The sequence below is a fragment of the Eretmochelys imbricata genome, chromosome 1, assembly GCF_965152235.1.
Source record: "Eretmochelys imbricata isolate rEreImb1 chromosome 1, rEreImb1.hap1, whole genome shotgun sequence".
Lineage (NCBI taxonomy): Eukaryota > Metazoa > Chordata > Testudines > Cheloniidae > Eretmochelys > Eretmochelys imbricata.
Window position 1 is genome coordinate 1592257 of NC_135572.1, and position 13947 is coordinate 1606203.

General features: G+C 44.1%; 1 pseudogene; it reads left to right on the forward strand.

Moving 5' to 3' along the window:
- Positions 1-12384: 12384 nt before the first annotated feature.
- LOC144277533 (olfactory receptor 52E8-like) lies at positions 12385-13331 on the forward strand (annotated as a pseudogene).
- Positions 13332-13947: the final 616 nt, after the last annotated feature.

The following is a 13947-nucleotide window of genomic DNA, read 5'->3' on the forward strand; positions in this document are numbered from 1 at the left end:
ATGTGTTTGCTGCAAATGCTTGTATCTCCTCTTAGTCAACTTTCTCCAGATCTCTCTCTCTATTATCTACCGATCTTTCCTGAGAATGTATGGGATATCAGACCCTCTGGAGAGTTAGGTATTATCCCTAGTTTTCTTCTCCTCAATGATTATTTTTAAATATATACACACAAATATACAGCCAATTCCTCTCTGACTCAGCATGGAGCCAATGAGTTCCCATCTCCCTTTGGGAAGGTTCCTTAATTACTGTTTACTCCTAAAGCTGGATAATTAACACATAAGCAGAGACATGCTTGTCTACAGCCTGTTTATGTTCAGATGCTCTCTTTTCCTCTTGAGGCTGAGCGAACCCCACTGGGATTACACAGATCTATATTATAAACTACGCACACCCCTGTGTCTGCTCTTGGCATGGGATATTACTTGAGATGCTGGGGTGAGAGAGGTGTAGGACACGGCTACCTGAGGGGGATTCCTTGGGAGGACGCTTCCATCTCAGAATTCACAGGTACCCATCTCTTGCTGAGGAGCTCACCTGATTGACAAGCCTCATGCAAGGTGGGCGTGGTGGGATAGAGAGTAAGTTTGTGGTTCTTTCCACTCTGCAAAACCAGGAGAAATCCAAGGGCCCTTGCCATCAGTGATGAGTTTGCTAAAGAATCACTGGCCAAAATGTCATTCTTTTCTGTGCTCCCCTGCTCATCCCGCCTAATGGCCCCCATCCCCAAGGTGGTGCCTTTCAGTGGCACAGTAAATCCTTCAGGAAGAAAGATGTTATTAGATGTGCAATACAAGGCCAAATTCTGAGACCACGACCAGTGCTGTGCTCAGGCCCCAGTGAGGCAAAACTCCCCTTGGAGAAAGAAGCAAGAACAGACGTCAGGAGCCAACTGTGTGTTAATGCACAGACCCGGTCACCCCCTCCTCTTGTATTTCAGGACTCTGTCTGTTAATGGGGCAGAGGGACAGGGGCTCTTCCCTGACTTTTATCTGCTGGAAAGCTTGAAGGTGTTAGGGCTCCTCACTCGAACAATAATGAGAATTTTTAACAGGGGTAACACATACTTTCTCCTAGCTTCATTCCAGAAGTTGGATGACTTGTTATGCCTGAAGCTTTCAAAAAACAATTGTGCTGGAAGCAGACACCCAGCATGGGAAATCTCAATCCAAACACCTAAAAACTGGAAAACTCATAAGCAACTGAAAATGAGCTCTTCTAATGGAAGGTGTCAGACAGCCTTGACTATAGGTTATGCCACCAGCACCACCTGCAATGGCCAATCCATTTGTGAATCCCGTTCTTCTATGCTCCTCTCTCCAACGATGTTGGCAGCAAGGAATTCTTCAGGCCAAATATGAATTATGTTAGCAATTATCTTTTCTCAATGTAATAAGTTCACACTTTCAATTTAATTAAATGTTCCCTTGTTCATGTTATGAGACACACTAATTATAAATGCCTGATCTACTTTCTTTATCAGTAGATCCATAGGGTTGAAGGTCAGAAGGAACCATTTGATCATCCAGTCTGTCCTCCTGTGAAACACCGGCCCATTAAATTTCACTCAATTACCTCTGTATTGAGCCAAAAGACTTATGTGTGACTAAGACCTGGTCGACACTAGGATTTTACATCATAGATTGATAGAGCCATGGAGTTATAAGGGAACAAAAAGGACAGCTAGTATATCCTCCTGACATGATGCAGGATTTCTTTTGTCTTAGTCATCTAAGACGGATGGCTATTCACACCTCTTTGGAAAACCTCCAGAGAAGGAGCTTCAATGACTTCCCTTGGAGTCTGTTTCATTGGCCTCCTGTTCTTAAAGTTAGGAAGTTTTCCCTGAAACTTAATTTAAATTTGCTATGCTAGAATTTGAACCCATTGCCTCTTCTCCTGCGCCTCTGTGGTAAGGCAGAATAAATTTACTCCACCTTTTGATGGCAGCCTCTCAAGAATTGGAAGACCACTCTCATGTCCCCCATTAATCACCTCTTTTCCATATAAACATAGTGATTCCTTCAGCTTGCTCATACAGTTTGCATTCCTTTCTTTGCATAACATATGTTACTTGCCTATGGATCCTTTCCAGTTTCTCTATTTCCTTTCTATGCATTGGTGATCAAAACTGGACACATGACTGCAATTGAGACCTAACCAGCATGGAGTAGAAGAATAATATCACGTGCCATGACTTGCATGTTACACTTCTGCTAATATAACCTAACATTGCATTTGCCTTTTTTGAAACAGCAAAAAAATACACACCTTAGAAAGATGTAGCTATATCATAGAATCATGGAACTGGAAGGGACCTCAAGAGGTCATCAAGTGCAATCCCCTACACTCATGGCAGGAACAGCACCATCTAGAACATCCCTGACAGGTTTTTGTCTAACCTACTCCTAAAAATCTACAATGATGGACATTCCGCAACCTCCCTAGTTTCCCTAACCACCCTGACAGTTAGGAAGCTTTTCCGAATGTCCATCCTAAACCACACTTGCTGCAAGTTAATTCCGTTGCTTCTTGTCTTCTCTTCAGAAGTTAGGGAGAACACTTTTTCTCCCTCCATGTAATACCTTTTAGGTATTTGAAAATTGTTATCATGTCCCTCCTCAGTCTTCTCTTTTTCAGACTAAACAAACCTAGCTCTTTCAGTCTTCCCTCAGAGGGCATGTTTTCAACACCCCGAGTCATCCTTTCCTCCAGTTTTTCCAGATCATTTTGAATGTTTATCAGATTCTCCAAAGGACTGGCAACCCCTCCCAACGTGGCATCATCTGGAAACTTAAGAAGTTTACTCTCCATGCCATGAACAAAATAGTTGATGATGACATTCAAAAGAACCAGACCCGGAACTGATCCCTGTGGAACCCCACTTCTTATGCCCTTCCAGCATCACTGTGAAGCACTGATAACTGCTCCCTGGGAGTGGTTTTCCAACCAGTTATGCACCCACCTTATAGTAGCTCCACCTAGGTTGTATTTCCCTCACTTCTTAACGAAAAGGTCATGTGAGACTGTATCAAATGCCATACTAATGTCTAGATATATCACATCTACTACTTCCTCCGATCCACAAAGCTTCTTGCCCTGTCAAGGAAAGCTGTCAGGTTAGTTTGACATGTTCTGTTCTTGACAAATCCATGCTGGCTGTCACTTATCACCCTATGATCTTCTAGATGTTTGCAAATAGATTCCTTAATTATTTGGTCCATTATATTACCTGGTACAGAAGTTAAGCTGTAATAGCCTGGGTTGCCCTTTTCCCCCTTTTTATAGATAGCCACAATATGTGCTCTTATCCAGTCTTCCAAATCTCCCCTGTCTTCCATGACTTCTCAGAGAGAACAGCTAATCCCTCAGCTATCTCCACCGTCAGTTCCTTCAGAGTATTCTTGGATACATTTTGTGAGGCCCTGGTGACTTGACAACATCTAATATGTTCAAGTAACTTTTAACTTGTTCTTTCCCTATTTTGGCATCTGAACCAACCCCATTTTCACAGGCATTCTCTAGATTTAGTGAGCAAACACCACCAACCTTCTTGCTGAACATAGAAACAAGAAGTCATTAAGCACCTCTGCTATTTCCACATTTTTTTTATTGTTTTCTCCTCTTCATTTAGTAACAGACCTACCCTGTCCTTGGTCTTCTGCTTCCTTCTAATGTATATGTAGCATGTTTTCTTGTTACCCTTTATGTCTCTCGCCAGTTTCATCTCATTCTGTGCCTTTGCCTTGTGCTTTGTGCCATTAGTTTGATCTAATTTTGTACCTACATCCATGTGTTATTTGTTTATAGTCCTGCTTTTAAATTTAACCTTGTTTCACCTTTTTGTAGGATCCTTTTTTTTCTTTTTGATCATTCAAGATCTTCTAGTTAAGCCATTGTGGTGTCTTGGCATACTTCCTGTCTTTCCTGCAAAATGAGATCGTTTGCTGTTGTGCCCTTAATAATGTCTCCCTGAGAAACTGCCAGCTCTCTTCTATTGTTTTTCCCCTTAGACGTGCTTCCTGTGAGATCTTATCGACAAACTCCCTGAGTTTACTAAAGTCTGCCTTCTTCAAATCCATTGTCTTTATTTTGCTGTTTTCCCTCCTACCCTTCCTTAGTATCATGAACTCTGTCATTTCATGGTCACTTTCCTGCAAGCTACCTTCCACTTACAAATTCTCCAACAGTTCCTCCTTCTATGTCAAAATCATGTCCAGAAAAGCCTCTCTCCTGGTAGCTTTCTCCAGCTTATGGAACCGAAAAAATATCTCCAATACATTCCAAGAACGTGCTGGATAATCTGTGCCCTGGTGTAGACAGCATGAGATGAATTCTCCCATCCACCTAGCTACCACCTGTCGGGGATTACCTCTGCTGAGGGGAGAACCCCTTCCCTATGTGTAAGTAGTGGCTATATGGAAGTGCTATTGCCTTGTCTATGTAGCATTTGAAGTGTAAAGAACCTTTCAAGCAGATCTTCCAGAAAACATCCAGTCTGGATCTGCCAACATGGGGAACTGGAGAATCCCACACTTCCCCTCTCAGTTTGTGCTCATGTTTAGGCACCCTCAGTGCTAACTATTTGACCCTAATTTCAAGCTGGAATTTGCCTGGCTTCAGCTGCCAGCCCTTCGGTCTTGCTGAGCCTTTCTTTGGTAGATTACAGAGCCCATTATTACCCAGAGTTTCCTCCCCATGAAAGTCTCTGCTTGGGCACCTTAGTGATAACCGAGGGAGATATACACCTTCAAGTCTCATGATCCTGCTTTTTCTCCATCCCCCAATCATTTTTGTGGCTCTTTTCTGCCCCCTCTCCAAGTTTTCAATATCTTGTTTCAAATGTGGACCGCAGGACTGGATGCAGTTTGTTTCACCCCATCATCCCTTTATACTACGGTGTCGCACTGGGAGCTCATGATGAGTTGATTGTCCACAATGCCCCCTGAATCCTTTTCAGGGTCCTTGTGTTTCATCATACAGTTCTGTAGTGTGGGGGTCTGGCGTGCATTCCCTGTTCCGAGAGGATCAATTTGCATTTGACTGAATTGAAACATTTTCTTTACATAGGAACCACTTTCCAAATTCTCCAGATCAATCAGTATGCATGCCTGGGCTGCCGCATTGCGACTATTCTCCCAATCATTGGGTCATCCACAAATTGTATCTGCTATGATTTTCTATTTCCTTCTAGATCATAGAATCATAGCATCATAGAATATCAGGGTTGGAAGGGACCTCAGGTGGTCATTCAGTCCAACCCCCTGATCAAAGCAGGACCAATCCCCAATGAAATCATTCCAGCCAGGTCTTTGTCAAGCCTGACCTTAAAAGCCTCAAAGGAAGGAGATTCCACCACTTCCCTAGATAATGCAGTCCAGAGTTTCACAACCCTCCTAGAGAAAAACTTTTTTCCTAATATCCAACCTAAATCTCCCCCACTGCTACTTAAGACAATGACTCCTTTTTCTGTCATCTGCTACCACTGAGAACAGTCTAGAACCATCCTCTTTGGAACCCCCTTTCAGGTAGTTGAAAGCTGCTATCAAATCCCCCCTCATTCTTCTCTTCTGCAGACTAAACAATCCCTGTTCCCTCAGCCTCTCCTCATAAGTCATATGTTCCAGTCCCCTAATCATTTTTGTTGCCCTCCTCAGGACTCTTTCTAATATTTTACAACCTTCTTGTAGTGTGGAGCCAAAACTGGACACAGTACGCCAGATGAGGCCTCACCAATGTCAAATAGAGGGGAACGATCACGTCCCTCCATCTGTTGGGAATGCCCCTACTTATATAGCCCAAAATGCCGTTAGCCTTCTTGGGAACAAGGGCACACTGTTGACTCATATCCAGCTTCTCGGCCACTGTAACCCCAGGTCCTTTTCTGCAGCACTGCTGCCTAGCCATTTGGTCCCTAGTCTGTAGCGGTGAATCATAGAATCATAGAATCATAGAATCATAGAATATCAGGGTTGGAAGGGACCCCTGAAGGTCATCTAGTCCAACCCCCTGCTCGAAGCAGGACCAATTCCCAGTTAAATCATCCCAGCCAGGGCTTTGTCAAGCCTGACCTTAAAAACTTCCAAGGAAGGAGATTCCACCACCTCCCTAGGCAACGCATTCCAGTGTTTCACCACCCTCTTAGTGAAAAAGTTTTTCCTAATATCCAATCTAAACCTCCCCCACTGCAACTTGAAGCCATTACTCCTCGTTCTGTCATCTGCTACCATTGAGAACAGTCTAGAGCCATCCTCTTTGGAACCCCCTTTCAGGTAGTTGAAAGCAGCTATCAAATCCCCCCTCATTCTTCTCTTCTGCAGGCTAAACAATCCCAGCTCCCTCAGCCTCTCCTCATAAGTCATGTGTTCTAGACCCCTAATCATTTTTGTTGCCCTTCGCTGGACTCTCTCCAATTTATCCACATCCTTCTTGTAGTGTGGGGCCCAAAACTGGACACAGTACTCCAGATGAGGCCTCACCAATGTCGAATAGAGGGGGACGATCACGTCCCTCGATCTGCTCGCTATGCCCCTACGTATACATCCCAAAATGCCATTGGCCTTCTTGGCAACAAGGGCACACTGCTGACTCATATCCAGCTTCTCGTCCACTGTCACCCCTAGGTCCTTTTCCGCAGAACTGCTGCCTAGCCATTCGGTCCCTAGTCTGTAGCGGTGCATTGGATTCTTCCGTCCTAAGTGCAGGACCCTGCACTTATCCTTATTGAACCTCATCAGATTTCTTTTGGCCCAATCCTCCAATTTGTCTAGGTCCTTCTGTATCCTATCCCTCCCCTCCAGCGTATCTACCACTCCTCCCAGTTTAGTATCGTCCGCAAATTTGCTGAGAGTGCAATCCACACCATCCTCCAGATCATTTATGAAGATATTGAACAAAACCGGCCCCAGGACCGACCCCTGGGGCACTCCACTTGACACCGGCTGCCAACTAGACATGGAGCCATTGATCACTACCCGTTGAGCCCGACAATCTAGCCAGCTTTCTACCCACCCTATAGTGCATTCATCCAGCCCATACTTCCTTAACTTGCTGACAAGAATACTGTGGGAGACCGTGTCAAAAGCTTTGCTAAAGTCAAGAAACAATACATCCACTGCTTTCCCTTCATCCACAGAACCAGTTATCTCATGATAAAAGGCGATTAGATTAGTCAGGCATGACCTTCCCTTGGTGAATCCATGCTGGCTGTTCCTGATCACTTTCCTTTCATGCAAGTACTTCAAGATTGATTCTTTGAGGACCTGCTCCATGATTTTTCCAGGGACTGAGGTGAGGCTGACTGGCCTGTAGTTCCCAGGATCCTCCTTCTTCCCTTTTTTAAAGATTGGCACTACATTAGCCTTTTTCCAGTCATCCGGGACTTCCCCCGTTCGCCACGAGTTTTCAAAGATAAAGAGTTTTCAAAGGTGCATGGGATTCTTCCATCCTAAGTGCAGGACTCTGCACTTGTCCTTGCTGAACCTCATCAGATTACTTTTGGCCCAATCCTCTAATTAGTCTAGGTCCCTCTGTATCCTATCCCTACCCTTCAGAGTATTTACCTCTCCTCCCAGTTTAGTGTTGTCATAAATATAAAGGGAAGGGTAAACACCTTTCAAATCCCTCGTGGCCAGAGGAAAAATCCCTTTCACCTGTAAAGGGTGAAGACACGAGGGTAACCTCGCTGGCACCTGACCAAATTGAACAATAAGGAGACAAGAAACTTTCAAAAGCTGCGGGGAGGGAGAAACAAAGCTCTCTCTCTCTGTCTGTGTGATGCTTTTGCCAGGGAGAGAACAGGAATGGAGTCTTAGAACTTAGTAAGTAATTGAGCTAGATGTGTGATAGATTCTGATTTCTTTAAATGATGAGAAAAATCAGCTGTGCTGAATGGAATGGATATTCCTGTTTTTGTATCTTTTTGTAACTTAAGGTTTGGCCTGGAGGGATTCTCTATGTTTTGAATCTAATTACCTTGTAAGTTATTTACCATCCTGATTTTACAGGGGTGATTCTTTTTACCTTTTCTTTAATTAAAATTCTTCTTTTAAGAACCTGATTGCTTGTTCATTGTTTTTAAGGTCCAAGGGTTTGGGTCTGTGGTCACCTATGGAAATTGGTGAAGATTTTTGTCAAACCTTCGCCAGGTAAGGGGGATGTAACACTTGGGAGGATTTTGGGGGGAAAGACGTTTCCAAATGGACTCTTTCCTAATAATAATACCGGTGAGACGTTTGGTGGTGGCAGCGAAAGTCCAAGGGCAAAAGATAAAATAGTTTGTACCTTGGGGAAGTTTTAACCTAAGCTGGTAAAAGTAAGCTTAGGAGGTTTTCATGCAGGTCTCCACATCTGTACCCTAGAGTTCAGAGTGGGGAAGGAACCTTGACAAGTGTCATCTGCAAATTTGCTGAGGTTGCAATCCACACCATCCTCCAGATCATTAATGAAAATATTGAATAACCTCGGCCCTACAACTGATCCCTACAGAACCCCATTACAAAGAGCCCCATATACTGATGAAGGCCTATTGACAACAGCTACCTGAGATCCATGAATTACCAGTTTTCAGTCCGTGTTGCATGTTCTCTCCTGATATTGTAAAGTGTTAATTTTTTAATTCAACATTTTCCCCTACTAAATCAAATTCCTCTGAGAAATCAAGGTGAGTGGCAGCAGAATACTGAGCCTGGACTTCAAAAAAGCAGACTTTGACTCCCTCAGGGAGCTGATGGGCAGGATCCCCTGGGAGATTATCATGAGGGGGAAAGGAGCCCAGGGGAGTTGTCTGTATTTTAAAGAATCCTTATTGAGGTTACAGGGACAAAGCATCCCAGTGTGTAAAAAGAATAGTAAATATGACAGGAGACCAGCTTGGCTTAACAGTGAATTCCATGCTGATCTCAAACACATTAAAGCAGCTTACAAGAAGTGGAAGCTTGGACAAACGACCAAGGAAGAGTATACAAATATTGCTCGGATATGGAGGAGTGAAATCAGGAAGGCCAAATCACAAGAGTAACAAGAAGGGTTTCTTCAGGTATGTTCGCAACAAGAAAAAAGTCAAGGAAAGTGTGGGCCCCTTACTGAATGAGGGAGGCAACCTAGTGACAGAGGATGTGGAAAAAGGTAATGTGCTCAATGGTTTTTTTGCCTCTGTCTTCATGAACAAGGTCAGCAGCCAGACCGCTGCACTGGGCAGCATAGCATTGGGAGGAAGGGACCAGCCCTCTGTGGAGAAAAAAATGATTCGGGACTATTTAGAAAAGCTGGACGAGCACAAGTCCATGGGGCCAGATGTGCTGCATACGAGAGTTCTAAAGGAGTTGGAGGATGTGATTGCAGAACCATTGGCCATTATCTTTGAAAACTCATGGCGATCAGGGGAAGTCCCAGATGACTGGAAAAAGGCTAATGTAGTGCCCATCTTTAAAAAAAGGAAGAAGGAGGATCCTGGGAACTACAGGCCAGTCAGCCTCACCTCAGTCCCTGGAAAAATCATGGAGGAGATCCTCAAGGAATCAATTCTGAATCACTTAGAGGAGAGGAAAGTGATCAGGTATAGTCAGCATGGATTCACGAAGGGCAAGTCATGCCTGACTAATCTAATTGTCTTCTATGATGAGATAACTGGCTGTGTGGACGAGAGGAAAGCAGTGGATGTGCTATTCCTTGACTTTAGCAAAACTTTTGACACGGTCTCCCACAGTATTCTTGCCAGCAAGTTAAAGAAGTATGGGCTGGATGAATGGACTATAAGGTGGACAGAAAGTTAGCTAGATTGTCGGGCTTAATGGGTAGTGATCATTGGTTCCATTTCTAGTTGGCAGCCGTTATCAAGTGGAGTGGCCCAAGGGTCGGTCCTGGGCCTGGTTTTGTTCAACGTCTTTATTAATGATCTGGAGGATGTAGTGAATTGTGCCCTCAGCAAGTTTGCAGATGACGCTAAACTGAGAGGAGAGGTAGATTCGCTGGAGGGTAGGGATAGGATACAGAGGGACCTAGACAAATTAGAAGATTAGGCCAAAAGAAATCTGATGAGATTCAACAAGGACAAGTGTAGAGTCCTGCACTTATGACGGAAGAATCCCATGCACCACTACAGACTTGGGACCAAATGGCTAGACAGCAGTTCTGCAGAAAAGGTCCTAGGGGTTACAGTGGATGAGAAGCTGGATATGAGTCAACAGTGTGCCCTTGTTGCAAAGAAGGCCAATGGGATTTTGGGCTGTATAATTAGGGGCATTGCCAGCAGATTGAGGGACGTGATTGATCCCCTTTATTCGACATTGGTGAGGCCTAAACTGGAGTATTGTGACCAGCTTTGGGCCACACACTAGAAGAAGAATGTGGATAAATTGGAAAATGTCCAGCCAAGGGCAACAAAAATGATGAGGGGACTGGAAAACATAATTTATGAGGAGAGGCTGAGGGAACTGGGATTGTTTAGTCTGCGGAAGAGAAGAATGAGGGGGGATTTGATAGATGCTTTCAACTATCTGAAAGAGGGTTCCAAAGAGGATCGATCTAGACTGTTCTCAGTGGTAGCAGATGACAGAACGAGGGGTAATTGTCTCAAGTTGTAGTGCGGGAGGTTTAGATTGGATGTTACAAAAAACTTTTCCACTGGGCGGATGGTGTAGCACAGGAATGCGTTACCTAGGGAGGTGCTGGAATCTCCTTCCTTAGAGGATTTCAAGGTCAGGCTTGACAAAGCCCTGCCTGGGATGATTTAGTTGGGGATTGGTCATGCTTTGAGCAGTGGGTTGGACTAGATGACCTCCTGAGGTCCCTTCCAACCCTGAGATTCTGTGATTCTATGACTGGATGATCTGCGTAGTTCCCGTGATCCACCAAATGCATACCCTTGATCAATCAGTGTGTACTTTCAAAAAAATATGAAATCAGGTTTATTTGACAAGATCTGATTTGCATAAACCTTATTGGAGACTGCTATTACTTACATTTCACGACTATTTTTAACTAATACCATACCAGCTTTTCCATTGTTTCTTCACCTTGTCAGTTCTCTTATAAATAAACCTTTCTCTTTATTTTTTATTACTTTCCATTTAACACAGTAATTGACCTAAAACTTTTCTAGGACTACCCTTGTTGTTAATATACTTAATATCCTCCTTTTTATGATCCATAGCCCTGCCAAACATGGATTTTCCTACTGTTTTAATGTCCCTTATCAATTTCCATAACTTACCATTTCTATTCTTGGCCATCTATTTAACCTTTTTCTCTTTGGTACATATTACTTCCCCTCATGCCAATGGCTGCCTTCACTTTATCAATGAACTGGGTTTTTACCCAGAGTTGTTCACTTTGTTGACTGCGGAATCATGAATTTTCCACTATCGAATAAGCTGTTCTCAAAGAATCACCAATTTTCATTCATATTTTTGTGTCTACATTTTTCCTCCCAATCAGTTTTGCTTACAATTTGCCTCAGTTTTTGGGAATTAGTCCTCTTGAAGCACTAAGTGTCTATAGTTGGGAACTGGTTGGGAACTGTGCGTTTGAATGTAAATCAAATTCATTTTTAAAATTTTCCACTCCTATATCATATGCTCTCTTCTTTGTCTCTTCTGTCAAGTAAAGAGTCCCAGACTTTTCTTTTTCTTTCCATATGGCAACCTCCCCTATTCTCAAAGCTTGTCTTAGAAATCCTTTTTATATATTCATATATCCTTAATAGAGACTGGGTGACCTACACTGAACACACATCCCAAAGATGTTATTCTCCATTCCATATCTTAGGGATCTCAGCATTGCTTTTATTTTGTCCACTAGTGCAAATGAGCAGGTGTTTCTCTTCGAGCTGCTGCCTATGGCACCCAGGTCTTTTCCCTGAGGTATGCTCTCGTTGGGATATTTCTCCCAACCTTTGTCTTGGGAAAAGTTTGTTTTTTTTCACTCTCAGATTTTGTGTAACTGTCTGAATGGGGAACTCCCTTCAGTATGGACTCCCTATCCTGGCTCTCATTGCATTGAGGAACAATGACAGATAATTAGTATCCAGACTTGTGTTTCCTGCTGGTGTCTCTTAAGATTCCCCACCACAAAGTGTAGGAATTACTAACGCAGGGAACACCACAAAACATAGAATTGGATTTAGTAGGATCATTGTTCATAGTTATTTCTCTGAGTAATTAAATATAATTTTTCAGTGTGTTCAGAGAGATTAATCTGCTTCTCCATGAGAACAGCCTCCACTAGTACACGCGGTGTCTCGTATTAACGTTGTCTCTCCATTCAGGCATTTCTGCTGTGACCATCACCCGAGACCCTGGGAACACACAGAAAGTCAGAGGAACATATTGTACACGCAGGAGACAGCCTTATACATCAGAGCTGGACACCTTCTCCCCTACTCCATGTCAGAATCCAACACAACCAACTTCACCAACCCCTCCACATTCATCCTGCTGGGCATTCCTGGCCTGGAGGCAGCCCATGCCCAGATCTCCATCCCCTTCTCTGCTATGTACACCACAGCCATCTTGGGGAACTTCACCATCCTGTTCATCATGAAGAGGGAGCCAAGCCGGCATGGGCCCATGTTCTATTTCCTGTGCATGCTGGCCGTCACTGATCTGGTCATGTCCACATCCACCCTGCCCAAAATGCTGAGCATCTTCTGGTTCAATTCCAGGGAGATCAGTTTCAGTGCCTGCCTCACCCAGATGTACTTCGATCACTCCTTCTCAGGGATGGAGTCTGGAATCCTCGTGGCCATGGTTTGGATCGCTACGTGGCCATCTGCCATCCCCTGAGACATTCCACCATCCTGACATGCCCCCTGGTGGTGAAGATCGGCCTGGCCGTGGTGCTGCACAGTGGAATAATCGCATTACCCTACCCGTTCCTGGCAAGGCGGTGGCCATATTGCAGAACCAATGTCATCCCCCACTCGTATTGTGGGCACATAGCTGTGGTGAAGCTGGCCTGTGCCGACATCCGCATCAGTAGTTACTACGGCCTGTCTGATCTTTTCTCTGTGAATGGAATGGATGTGTTTTTTATTGCTGTGTGCTATACTCAGATCCTCTGGGCCATCTTCCGCCTTCCAACAAAGGATGCCCAGCTCAAAACTTTTGGGACCTGCATCTCTCATCTTTGTGCCATCTTTGCTTTGTACCTCCCAATTTTCTTCTTCTCTCTTACGCAGCGGTTTGGCCACAATGTGCCACTGTATTTACGCGTTCTCATTACTAGTGTGTACCAGGCGGTGCCCCCTGTGCTACACCCCATGATTTACGGGGTGAGGACCAAAGAGATCCGGGGCAGGCTGCTCCAGCTCTTTACTCATAAAGAGACCTAAATGTTTTCTCCTTGTGCTCTGGCTCTCAGATTGAGCTCTGTGAAGAGCTGGCTGGTGCATGGTGTATGGACCTGGGCCCCTTCCCTGAATCACTTACTGGACAGACAGAGAGACATTAAACCCTTTCCTGTCCTTACTGTTCTCTGTCAATGTGATTAACTGGGGAGTCAGTCTATGTACACTTGACTGGGTTGCCATCTTTCTTACTGCCGGTAGCTGGATTTCTGAAATTATAATCTTGCCCCAACTCTTCTGTCAAGCCTTGACACCGCTGTGTGTCTTTCTCCCAAATGCCCTGCCCCTGTCACTTGCTCCTGTCTTCCCTTCCCCTTGTCAGCTGTGACCCACTCATCTCTAAAAGCAATATGTTCTCACTTCTTATGGCAAGATAATTAAGGGACAGTGGTTAGTGTTAAAATGATAATGTTTATTCTAAATTTGTTACTAACTCTTTGGAGAGAGGTTTCAGAGTAGCAGCCTTGTTAGTCTGTATTCACAAAAAGAACAGGAGGACTTGTGCCATATCAGAGACTAACACATTTATTTGAGCATAAGCTTTCGTGCATCGGATGAAGTGAGCTGTAGCTCACGAGAGCTTATGCTCAAATGAAAGTGT